This window comes from Stegodyphus dumicola, chromosome 6 (assembly GCF_044657685.1).
Source record: "Stegodyphus dumicola isolate Sdum_Otavi_A_Nest chromosome 6, ASM4465768v1".
NCBI lineage: Eukaryota > Metazoa > Arthropoda > Arachnida > Araneae > Eresidae > Stegodyphus > Stegodyphus dumicola.
In genome coordinates this window covers 144606399-144619775 of record NC_140773.1, presented here as the reverse complement: position 1 = coordinate 144619775, position 13377 = coordinate 144606399, and the positions used below count along the sequence as shown (strand labels likewise).

The following is a 13377-nucleotide window of genomic DNA, read 5'->3' as shown; positions in this document are numbered from 1 at the left end:
AAATTAGGTTATGAATTTCATGCAAATTTTATTTCAAAAGCTATTTTACGCTCTGTAAAATGATGCAAACTTAAAAATTTTGAGATTTTTAGTTTATTCTTAAATGGAAATATGCGCAAAAAATTTCTTCGACATTAAATTTTAAAAACTCTAAATCGAATTATTATCAACCGTAAACGGTGTGTGTACAAAATTTGAATTCAATAGCTTATCAATAAGTAGTTCAAAAATCGACGACGAGCTTTTGATTAAACACCGCGAATGAACTGAATACAATTTTTGGAACAGCTCTATTTTTAAGCACTTTGGAAAGATCGGTAAGTTGTTGATATAGCATAACCGTAATTTTTATAACATTCTTGGCATTATGAAACGTGTAAGTGACATTCATAAGCGATTCCCGACAGTTCTGTTCATTTGTCAAAGTGGCTGCTTTTGAAAATATTGTGAAGCTCACTCGATGTGCTCCATTATCTATGATACTCATTAAAGATATTTAATTATGTTTTATTTCTATACAGAAATACTGGTAAAATTAAGAGGTCAAATATTTAATTATTTGAGTTATATAACTACTTATACTGTCTCAAGAAATTTTGAGTCATTTTGTAAAAATAATCTTTTCTTTAAAATTCCTTTTTCCCCCCTACCCCCTATGCTTCATAACTTTATTACTATTCTGATGAATGGAAGGCTTGTAGAGACATTACATTTTTTTTAACAGCAAGAGACATGAAAAATGAGCAATGCCTTACCCGGGACGCGAACCACGGACTTCTCGAATGCGCGTCGAGCATACTGAGACCACGAAGGCATGCTAAAAGGCGGGAGAAAATACCGTATATACTCCCCGTTTTAAAGGGCGACTGGGGATTAGGGGACCGAATCGCCAAATCCTTGCGGCGGAGAATCATCATCCACCACCTTTTTTGGTTTGGGTGCCACTATAGAAACATTAGGTTATTTCGAAGCAGGACATGTGAAATAGGAGCAATGCCTTCGCCGGGACTCGAACCACCAACCTCTCGAATACACGCCGTGCGTGCTGACCATTACACCACGAAGGTATGCTAAGAAGGCGGGAGAAAATACCTTATAGGTTATGAAAACCAAAAGTTGAGTAGGTAGTCACAAATCTAACTAATAAATGCTCTACAAATACAACTTTTAATATTTTATCAGAATTTTTTGAAACGTATTTATATAGATTGTTGTAGAAATCGACACAGTTTAATGCCAATTTAGAGGAGGGGTTGTTTATGAGCGTATTAAAAATGCTTTTCCCACTCAAAATATTAACTACTTTAAAATAATAATTCATAATCGCACTGAATCTGATGTTTACAATTATTTCCCCTGAGATTTCTTTAAAAAGAAAGAATTACAATTGTGTTTAATGCAGAAAATTTAATGGAATTGGCATCTGCGCAAGAGGACGGAAACTATCAGGGAGGACTTTCTAAGGAAAACTAGATTTCCTTCACATTGAACGTAGAAAACCTTCACCGAACAAGCGTGTTCACCAGGATTTGAACTTATGTAGGATTACCAGTACTCAGCGGTTTTAGCGCTTGGCCACTGGGACCCACAGATCGATTAAAAATCTTGTTTAGAAACCTTTTATCTTGATTTAGTGTGACAGGTGCCGTAGTTTGAAGGTTAGGATTACTTGAATACAGCAAAACACACGAGGACTATCTGCTTTTAAGGAAAGAGATGCCTTCGTAGAGGACGTTTTAACGAGAAAAGTCTCATATTCATGTTAAACATAGGAAAAAACAATGGAAAATACCATTCAGCCATCGTATTCGTTCGTCAGGGTGTAAATCTAAGTCGAACTACCAGTATTTACCGGCCACTAATATGGCCGTATTTTAATAGGGGAAATAACTGTTGGATTGTAAGGCATCTAAATTAAGAAATAAAAAAAATTCACTTCTGAGGTAATCTTAAACCCAAATTAAGTTTTTTATTATAATTATGAAAGAGTTCAACTCATTTGTTAATTTTCAGATCGTTAAAATTAGTGTGGCTGTAATGAATGATTATTTAGACCTGTTACAGGAAACAAATACATCAAAAGTTTCCTTTAAAATATCAGGAATTATTGAAAAATCTTCTGTAATTTATAAATGAGAAAACGTATTTAACCAGATTTTACGTGTGTGAAAAAATAATGAATTTTGATCTCCCGTAGTAGAGACATTTGTAATTATATTTCTAGTTCCAAATTCAAAGTGAAAAATCTAGGTGCCTGAAGCCAGAGAACACTATTCTTGGCTTCTATTTTCAGCGACGAAATAGATCAACTGCATGGAATTTTTATGATTTTTCTCAACATGTAAACTAAATGCTTGTAAGTGTTTCTTAGAAAGCTCGTCGGAAGTAGAATATCTCTATCTTGGTAGATAGATATCGTGTGCTTTAGTAAATTTAGCAAATCTAAACACAGAGCCGACAGTACTATGTTTGAGGCCTTTCTCTAACATAGTTGAATAGTGTATCGAATAGTCGAACAATGAAATTACTCTACATCGCCCTCTTTTACTTACTTTTATACTTTTATCTCAATATTATATATTGCATCCACAAAAATTTCTCTAAATTAATGTTATTTGGATTCGAAAACCATTTTATGCTTAAATACATCTTTCCAGATGTTTGTCTTTTACTCACTGAGAGTCAATGCTTCTTGAAGATGTCAATTCATGAATGAAAAATTATTTCTTGCTTTTCCGGTTTCCCCTAACCGTTCCCACAAAAGCCGAACATTTGGGCAAAAACAGCCCTCCTATGATGTTAATTCCTTAGTAAAAGAGAAAGCACTGAACGGGGTAAAGTAGTAGAAATCTTGACTTTCCTTTTCACTCAAAATTCAAGCATTCCCAAAATCTACTATAAAAGATATACTCCCTAAGGTATAAAATTTTTGTGTAATGAAATTATAAAATGAAAGATATATATATATATGCATTCTAATACATACATATGCTAAAATATGAATGCATATATATATCATTGATTATATATATATATATATACCATTGATGACATATATATATCAATTAAACCATTACACACACTCACACACATACATATACATATATAGAATCACATAGTATCAGTAGGTGAAAGAAGAAAATAAATCCTACTGGTGAAAGATTGCTGAAGAAATTCAAAGCATAATGAAATTTTCTTTTATCTTGGAATCAAAGAACTTTTTTATCGCTTTAGTTTTTGGGAGACTATTAGATTAAAATGTAATAAATAAATATGGAAGAAAAATAAATCTTTAAAGGAAGAAAAAGGAAAAATAGAACCAAACAATCAAATCATTTTCAGCATTAAAACCAATTTTAAATGCGACAGTATATTTTTCTGCCGACACGAAAACTTAAGAAAATAGACAGAAATCTGCATTGTTTCACCTATCAATATACGACAAATGGAAAAACGATACAAGAAAAAGTAAATTTGAAAAATTTGCGAAAGCGGAATAATTTCGAATGCTGCACAAACAGAAAGATACCATGCAGAGACATTGGATTTTTTTCGAAGCAAGAAATGCGAAAATTCAGCAGTGCCCTCATTGTGCTTCTAATAAGGAGGTTTTCCAAATTCTAGCTGGAAGGACTTCCATTTATAACAAGATAGTGAGAATGACATAATTCCTTTATTATTTGTTTCATTTAAAGGGCGAAGGAGAAGAAGCACGAGGCACTGTCGGAATAATTCATGTGTTAACGAATTATCGTCTGACATGTTTTCGTTGGGGTGCCATTGAAGAGACATAGCGTTTTTACGAGGTAAAAAAAAAAAAAAAAAAAAAAAAAACGAAATATCCGTTATCCTATCAGCGGAATACGCACCACAGGCATTCCGACTGATAGTCCGATCTACTATCACTTACACCCCGAGTTCAAATTCTAGCTGGAAGAAGCTCCATTGAGCAATTTCCAGCTCAAAGAAGAATGGGATAATTTCTCATAATCAATACGGATATATAACTGATGATTCTAAAATTTTATTATCATTAAGACTGGAAAAAATACACGATTTAATTCATTTTCATACATTTTAAAAGAAGTTAAATTTTTCAGAGAGTTACTATAAAATATTTATTAGAATGTCAAATTTAAGCATTTCAATTATTTATATAATAAAGGATAAATTTTATATTTATATAATAAAGAAAAATCGTTGATAATATCACTCTTATTTTAGTGGAGATATTTTAAGAAGTAAATAAGTGAAAGCTGGAGGAAGAAAAACTATTTCAAGTTATATGTTTATCTTAAATGTAATGAGAGAAAAACTATGTTAAAAGAAAAGGCACGTATATCGAAATTGTTTCCTGTACTGCTGACAAATTGTTATATGGCATGCATACTATAATGTTCATGAATAATTGATTGCTACTAGATTAATACAGGCATAGCATATTTCTAGGGACTGATTTGCTGCAATTTCCAATTTGATTTTTACATACTTTTATATTTAGGACACTAATTACATCACACTGAAGATTACTCAATGCAATAATTCCAATGCAGTTTTATAGAAAATTATAAAATTTTCAGTTTCAATAAAAAAAATATATAATATTTCGATGACTCAGCAGGTAACATAATTTATTATCTTTTAAGTTTTTTTCGAAAACACCTCGGCAGATATAGAATCAGCCGCAGACTGTACTAACTTTAACAAGCGCAGTATCTGAGTGTTCACATTTCTGTTTATAACTGCAATAAGAACAAGTATAAGTTTGAAAAGTTTACCAATGGCTATGTGGATAAAAGAGATGATCATAAGTATTTTGACCTGGTTTTGGTTTCTGGTCAATACGTTGGCTGTAAGAAGATTTCGTGATTTTTTCCATGTGAACTAGTTTTCTTTATAAATTCCTCTAAGCCTTTCGTTAAGTACATACAAATTTGCTACATTAAACATTAGTAAGCGTTTACATAGGTAAACATTTTAAAAGCGACTAGCGTAAAGAAAGATTATTTAAATTATGTTTTTAAAATGCAAATTCAGAACACTGAAAACCAAACAGCAAACATTATAAGACTAATTTAATAATCTTTGGTTTGGTTTACTTGAAATCTTTACTTAAAAAAACGTTGAAATTTACAATGTTTACAACAAACTATTATTCTGCCATATTCATCGATTGCGTTAATCAAAATCTAAAATTATTTAACGTAAAATGTAATTATCCGAAAATTATGTAAAATGAGAATTTTTTCCCACTATATCTGTAGCTTACAATGGCTAGAAAAAAAGATAGCTCTAGATAATGAGTATTTCTACAATGAAAAAACTCTATTGACTAGAAATAGTCTTTGGAGACCTTAGTGTCAGTTAGCCTGCAGAGGTCAGGTTCCCTTCCAAGTCGTTTTCTTTTCCCAGGAGGCAGGGGTAGAAAGGATTCTTCACGATTATTATTACTTTTAGCAAAGACGTTTACAATTATCTATTCAATCCTTGCTAAACAGACGAATTTGAGAAGAAAGGGAAAGTTGTAGATAAATTTTGCTTCTTCCAGTGTCAGTTACAAATCGTACAGTTGTTCAATAACATTTGAACTATATCATTAACGTTGCATATTACTAAAGTGTACTTGTTCTTTAAAGTCCTTGATCTGTTCTAAAAATAATACCGCAGAAGTTTCAGAAGTGAAGTACAATTTAAAGCTACTTAACATTTGTATGCATATAAAAATGTAAAACTGTTTAAAATGCATATAGTTTAACGCTTCCTGTTTTATTTGGAATAATATTCCAAAAATAAAACTCGTGTTGGTTATGACCCAAGCAATACTTAATGGGATAAAGAGCCGTACTTTGATAATGCATTCAGTTTTCGTCGTTTTAATAAAATCCATTATGATACTTATGCTGGTAATTATAAACTGCATTTACGGATACAGAAGTATGATTAATACACTAATATCACAGAATATACGCTTTTTATGCTCTGACAAGTTTTGTCAAGATACCAGTTTTTAGTTCATATACAAGTCGTAAATTCCCTAGCCAGATTCCTTTTTTATATAAATAGATGCATAGAGGACAAAATGGAACAGTTAATTATGTTTTTTATTCTTTTACAAAATTTAATTCTTTTAGATATAATTTTTAACGGTAAACGATATTCTGCTAAGTTATAATACAAAAATTATTACTAATAATAATTTATATCCTAATATTTATATCCTAATTTAATAATATTTGTATCCTCATTTATATCACTCAAAACAGAATTGGGAAACTTATTCAAATCATATTTAATCAAAACATTTTACGAATTTTGGGAAAAAGGAATTTTGGGGTTTGTTTGATTTTTAATGGTGAATTCAATCATTAAAACATTTTTACCCTGTTTCATCATTCATATAACATTAGCAAAATAATTTACTAAATAATTCTTAGATGTAATAGTATTCTTGTTTATCTTTTGTTATATGACTAAAAATAAATAAAAAAGCGGCTGGTATTCAATATTTATTTTTATTTAATTACAAATACTTGGCTATTGGTACTTAAGACATAGTCTTTCCATATTATCACTTTTCTATTCGGCCTTGAAATTATGTTAACGACCTAATAGAATTCGGAAAATCCTATGATTGCATAAAACTGCGGGAGGTGCTAATAATGACAAATTTTAAATGAAAATAGAAATTTATTTAAATAAATTTATTTAAATTCTATTTGTGCGTGTCTGCTTTATGCATTTAATCTATCAAATGCAGAAAAGTGAGAAAAATCCATCCAACACAGAGAAATAATTCTTCTAGTCTGTGCTAAGATTGTATCAAATTCATTTAAACTTCCGTTTAAATTCGAAATGCCATCTTTCAAATCAACGAAGGAATACATTTTTGGCTTTAAATTCCACATTAGTAGCAACTGTATAATAGCTAAATGTACCCAAAATATTTGTAGAAAACCGCCAAAATTCTAGAAATTGCTATAAAATCCCGAAAAATATTAGGAAGATTATTGCTTGCCATTTCCATGCTGAAAAGATCATGCGTTTACGAGGATGAGCTCGACTGTTGACGAACAACTTGTGGAAAAAATTCAACGCTAAAATATAAATACGTATGCCAAATTTTCCAAAAATTCCTGATAAATATTGTACTCTCATCGTAAATATATATGGACTTATAATGTGATGAAAACAGTCGGTAAAAGAATGGATTAAAATTTAATTTCCAAAAATAAATTGGCCTACTAAAACTAAATAAAATAGATTAGTAAATAGTAAAAAATTGTGTAACAAAATAAATAATGATCTTTCTTAAAATACTGCCCAATAAAACATGTCGAATAATTGAAAATTTACAAGCTTGGAAGCTAAAATTCTAAAAAGATTTCGGAAAATTCGGCTGTCACATGTTAAAAGAAACAAGTCTACAGGCTACTAGTACAAAGAAAGAGGAGGGAGACGAAACGAAACGCAAGCCATTCAATACCGGGGAGGCAATTTTATGGCTTATCCATCACACTAAGGGGAAGCAAACATACTGCCTTAGGCTGGGCCATCTTAGAGAGATTTCAGAAAACGAAAGCGATTTTTTTGGAGGGGTTTGTTGTCTGACAACGCGGCCGTTTTCAAAGCATTTCGTTCCGAGAGGCGGGCTCGTTGATGGGTTAATATCAGTAAAAATAATAACCAACTTTATTTTACTTCTGATATCATAAAAACTTGGATGAGTTAAAAGAATATTAATATTGTTGCTAATAGAGTTTGATTTAATTTCAAAATCATTTGATTTTGTGGTGGTACTTAAAATGAGTTCATTCAGAGATAGTTAAACAGGATTTAATAAATGTGTTTCTAGAGTAGATTTCAAACCAACTGCTTTTCTAAAATAGACAAATTTGTGTCATTGTTTATTGTTACTAAATAAAGTAATAATAATGAGTTCTAAACAGTTTGTATTTTTATGCATTTTTAAAAAATTCTAAACTCTCATTTAATTTAAAATCATATTTTCTAGTGTAATCTGTATTGCTAATAATGTACTTGAAGATGGTCATATACATATATATGCCTTAAATTCCTATTTGAATTGCTTTATTTATGCAAATTTTAGAAATGAAATATTATTTAATAAAATTACATAAAAATGGTGTTTTCTGATTATAATTCTCACACACATACACACAGGGAGAGAGGATTCTAGTTAGAAGAAATAGGCCAGATTGAGAAAACAAATTCATGTACTAAATCTTACATTTCTATACAAAAAAGTGCTGTAAAAGTATATTAAGATTTTAATTTACATAACAGATATAATCATTTTAAAAATTAATTTCGGTCTTTACTATTAATATTACCTTTACTTTTCAAAGTATTAGCTACATTAAATGCTTAAAATCAATCATGAAATTTATTTAGTCTCTTATTTAGTATCTTTAAACATATATGAGCTGTATATAGTTAGTACCTCAATTGTGAATATGTGTGACATAATTTGTTAACAATGATATGAAATTATTCTTAAATCGTATTTCAGTCTTTTATGTTAAATGTTTTAAGTTTATAATTTCAAATTTGCTTAAAAACAAAAGGAGTTTAGGTAGGTATATTATCACCTTTTTGTTAGATGATATTGCTGTTTTCTTTTCTGTTTCATCTCGCTTCCAAAACATCATTAGTATCTGTGCCCCTGACCCCCCCCCCTTAAAAAAATCCATATTCATATATTGCTTAGCTTCTCTCTCTCTTTTTTTATTGTTGTTGTTGTTGTTCTTGTTGTTGCTTTTGAAGACTTTGGAAATATTTTCTTTTCAAATTTCAACTGCCTACCAAGTATACGGCAAAGTTTAAAAAGAAAAACAGCCTTTTTTTTATTATAATTATTATTATTTCAAAATAAACATCTGAAATAAAAGTATTGCATTATATTTTAAGAAAACATTTGTGTTCCAATTTTTATTTTGGGGTCATTAATTATTATAACATTTCAGTCTGTATGTTATGATCCTTTTTAGAATATGTATTGTAATATAATATATTAAACATCTAATTAATATTAACTGAATTTTAAGTTTCCATATTTCAAGAGAGAAGGTTTAGTGAGAGAAACTATACAGGTATCTTTTAAGCAGGGTTCGTACAGTTCTTAAAAGTCCTTAATTTTTTTTAAAATGATTTTTGGTCCTTAAAAGTCCTTAATTTTGGCCAAAATGAATAAACGATCCTTAATTTTGCTCATTTGACATTTCTTATCATTTCTAATGATTGCCATTCTAAGTGTGAATTAGGATTTCTCATGAATATGGAATTAAAATTACACGGCTCTTAACCAAATTGTTGGCGGATTTGCGTTGCAAATGATAAAAAAAAAAACAATTAGCTACCCGAACGAAAGTATCGGTGTCTGATTGGCTATTCATCCAATCTTTCGAAACAGGTGCTATCCATAAATTTAGGCAGATTGTGACGAAAGCATGAAGCCGGAAGTTCTTTAAGAGGCGAAAGTGATAATGAAGAAAAAAAGGGGGGGATTCTGAAAATATTTGCCAAAATTAGAGCAATCCCAACCTGGAAGGCCACAACCCTTCCGATGCCAATAGGAACGATATGCCTGGAAAGTGCATTTTCAATAAACTGTGGCTTCATCAAGCTAATTACAAAGACTGGATATTGATGGATGGCAATGCTTAAATGTGGTCTTTGTCTGAAACAAATTGAAATTTCTAGAATGGGAGAGTCAGCGCTGAAAATTCTCATGAAAATTAAGTTTCGTTTTATCATTTCAATTTGTTTTTACACGGTTTTGCTTGGCTTAATTTCTGTGTTTGTTTCAATTAAGCCATAAATTAACTTTTTATCACCTTCTACGGAGTTTATTCTCTTTTGCACATACTATATGTATGGGATATCGGGATTATGAGTTTATTTCTGCAGAGGGTCTGTTATCGATTTCGCGGGAAATCTGTTGGCTCCATTTCGATTTTAGGTCGCCAAGGGCAAATTCGGTAACGCTAGCCGAGAAAAAGTGAAGTTCGGAAATACGTTTTGAAGCTTCAATAGACAATTAAGTATTTGTTTTAAACATATGTTGTTGTGAAAATAACTAACTAATTAAAAATTTTTTAATATTTTTAAAGCTGAAAACAACTAATTGAAACTAATTTTCCTGAATTAACTAGATGCAAAATTAACTTTCATGAATTACTAAAGTTATCGGGTAGAAGTTTAACTGAAAATATACATTCTGTATTATATATTATATTTATATATATACGTTTTGAAGCTTCAATAGACATATATATATATATACAGTACAAAGTCTGAGGTCTGGACTCGTCGGGACTTTGGCGACCCCAGCTTTGAGAATTTTCCCGATATTAGATCATTTTAAATCTACTAAGATGGTACGTAGAAATTATAAAATTGAAAATATGAAATCGTGATTTATGAAATAATGAAGCATTTATGATTTAAAGGGTATCAAAATTTACAAAAGAAAAGAGCTTAATATTTATATGTTTACTTTATTAAACATTTCTCTCAATGTGAGTTGTTTGATTTGTTTTCTCTGCTAATACTCTAGACTAATACTATAGACATTTATTTTCTTGTTCAGTTATTAAGCTCCATTGTTGAAGTCCTGTAATTGCTGTGTCGAGTATTCCGAATAACTTGTCAATTAAAATTTTTTCTCGTTCAGTAACCGCTCTGTTACTTTCTTTACTATCGGTAGCTGTATTTTCTGGATTTAGAACCAACCATACTACAGATTTCGCCCTCCATTAATTGATTGATGATTGGGCATCGTCATCGCAATGAAAAACTTCTGTTTAACTTTGCTAAATTCTGCCGCCTGGTGCGGCCATGCGAGCTCTGGCTTTATGTAAATAACAAATCAGTTATTCTTAATTCAAATAGAACTAAATATAATCGTTTGTCCTATGAGTATCATTAACAAAATCTATTTTTAGCATAAGGAAAGAAATTTCTGCTAAATCTCCCCTTGTCAACATTTTAGCTCATTAAACATAAATCTGTAATCGGATAATACTCTGTTATTTGGCGTCGCTGCATGATTCATCACTCAAGTTGTCATCCGTTGATAAACATGCAGTGATGAAAGCAAAAATACAATAAATAATAATTCACAATTTCAGCATCAAGGATATAAAATATTAGTTGGTGTAAAATTAATAAATGTTTCAGTTTGAGATTATGCCAAGCAGATACGCAGCTATGGAGTCAAGTTACTAATCACACAAATTTATGCTAAAATAATTATTTCTTCAATAATGTGATATTTTATTTAGCGCCAAACTGATATTAAGAATCGGGATTTCTGACATGTTTTTTTATGATGAGGAAAAAAATCTAATGCGCGTGCGTAAAGCATACCCCTTCCTTTAAAAAAAGCCCTAAAAAATTGGTTGGTGGTGGCTTGAAGGTCCGGATTTTAGATCATTCCAGATATTGCATGTCCGGATCTCGGACTTTGTACTGTATATGTATATATATACATCTTTCAAAATATAACTTACCAGTATGGATTCACTCTTTTAAAATAATTCTACTTTAATTAAACTTAGGAGATAATATAATCAATTAATCAATATTGTTTAGAAAATAAATTATATATATATATAATAAAAAATGTATATTTTCACTATTCAAGTATTCACTGTGACAAGTATTCTTATATTGTCACATGAAAAGGCTTCTGTGGAAAGGGGCTTCTCTGTAAATAAAGCAATTGAAATTGAAAATTTAAGTGACTCATCATACATTTTTCAACGCACAGTATTTGATTACATAAAATTTTGTGGAGGTGTTCTTAATATCGAAATTAATAAAGAAATGAGATCAGCAGCAGCTTCTGCAAGAAGTGGAGTTCGTTATTTAGAAGTTCAGTATTTAGAAGAACAAAAATCTTTAACTAAATCTGAAAATTCAAAGAGGAAAAGAAATATTATTGACGAAGAAATTGATTATATGAAGCAGAAGAAAAAATTTCTTCAAAGGGACATTAAAGATATTAATGAAGAAGTAGATGCTTTAGCAGATGAAGCTGAGACCAGCAGGAACATTGATTGTTTATCAAAGCAAATGAACTTATAAGAATAGTTAAAGAAAAGGAAATAGACATAAATAAATTAGATGTTAAAATAGCTGAAAAGATTTCAGATTTAAAAAAAGCACAAATGTTTTGTATCTTTTATTGTACAGTTTTATTATTCTAGTATCTTTCAAAAAACCAAGGAAATAAATTGTATGTTTACAAATCAGTTATTTTAATCTGCAAAATATTCTTACATTGTGATTATAATAGTAGTTGACTGTGTTTAAATAAATATCAAATAAGTTAAATAATAATCATGTAAATCTCTAAAATAGTAACTGTTATTAGTGTAAAATACACTTATACATGTTTTTCAAGAAATTATGTTCCTAATTTAATGTTATCTACTTCATACTTGTAGGGAGTTAGTTTAATTTTCAAAATTGTTTTATGGTAAGTATTAAATTGAATTTAATAATAGTGCATAATACACACTTCTGTTAGTTTCTTAAAGTGAAATTACAAGCATGAAGTCGGTTGTATGGATAATTGCTTTATTCTATTCATTTTTTTTGTTTGCTGATAGGTCCTTAATTTTTTCTTTGATAGTCCTTAAAAGTCCTTAATTTTCATGTAAGGAAATGTGTACGAACCCTGTTAAAAAAAATTTAATTAATTCAGTGACTGAGTTCTTAATAAAACAGTATTTTCATACATAGCACACTAGCACGAATTTAGCACTGGTTATTGATACTGCATGCTCATCTTACTTTTAAACAATTATCAATATTACTCAATGAATTCATGCATTTTACTAACATTACGTGTTACTAATATAATAGGATGTCCACTAAATCCCTGAACAATTTTACCGTATTATTGTGAGCACCCAATAAGAAGTAGTGCTGTAATTTTTGTGGTGTTATTACACATATATCAAAGTTTAGAAGTGGAACATCCCAAAAGTGAATGTTTGGTGTGGGATGCTGCATAAAATTTAAGGATGATTTTTCTTTCAGTGAACAAACAATAATAGCTATAGTTTACCTTGATCCATAGATTAATTACATATGCCTACAGTTGGAGGACTGTCAACTGGAGGTTATTTTGTTGCATGTCAAGGCTGTGCAACTCACCACAAAAACTTTAAACCTTGCTTATGAAAGCAGGACCAGTACATAAGGTATAAGTTGTTCCGTTCCCAAATAACAAGCTGTTAAAGTTGTTCAAGGTCTTTGTGGACACCCTGTCTATTATGTAACCAGGCATATAAAATTATTCCTTTTCTTGCCTTGCTTTATATGTCACATTATTATTTCAATGCAATG

The 13377-nt window shown here is 30.2% G+C and overlaps 1 protein-coding gene across 2 annotated transcripts in view; it reads left to right on the top strand.

Moving 5' to 3' along the window:
• LOC118201536 (protein kinase C, brain isozyme-like) overlaps positions 1–13377 on the top strand; it is a 435934-nt gene that overhangs the window by 376305 nt on the left and 46252 nt on the right. The window lies entirely within an intron of this gene.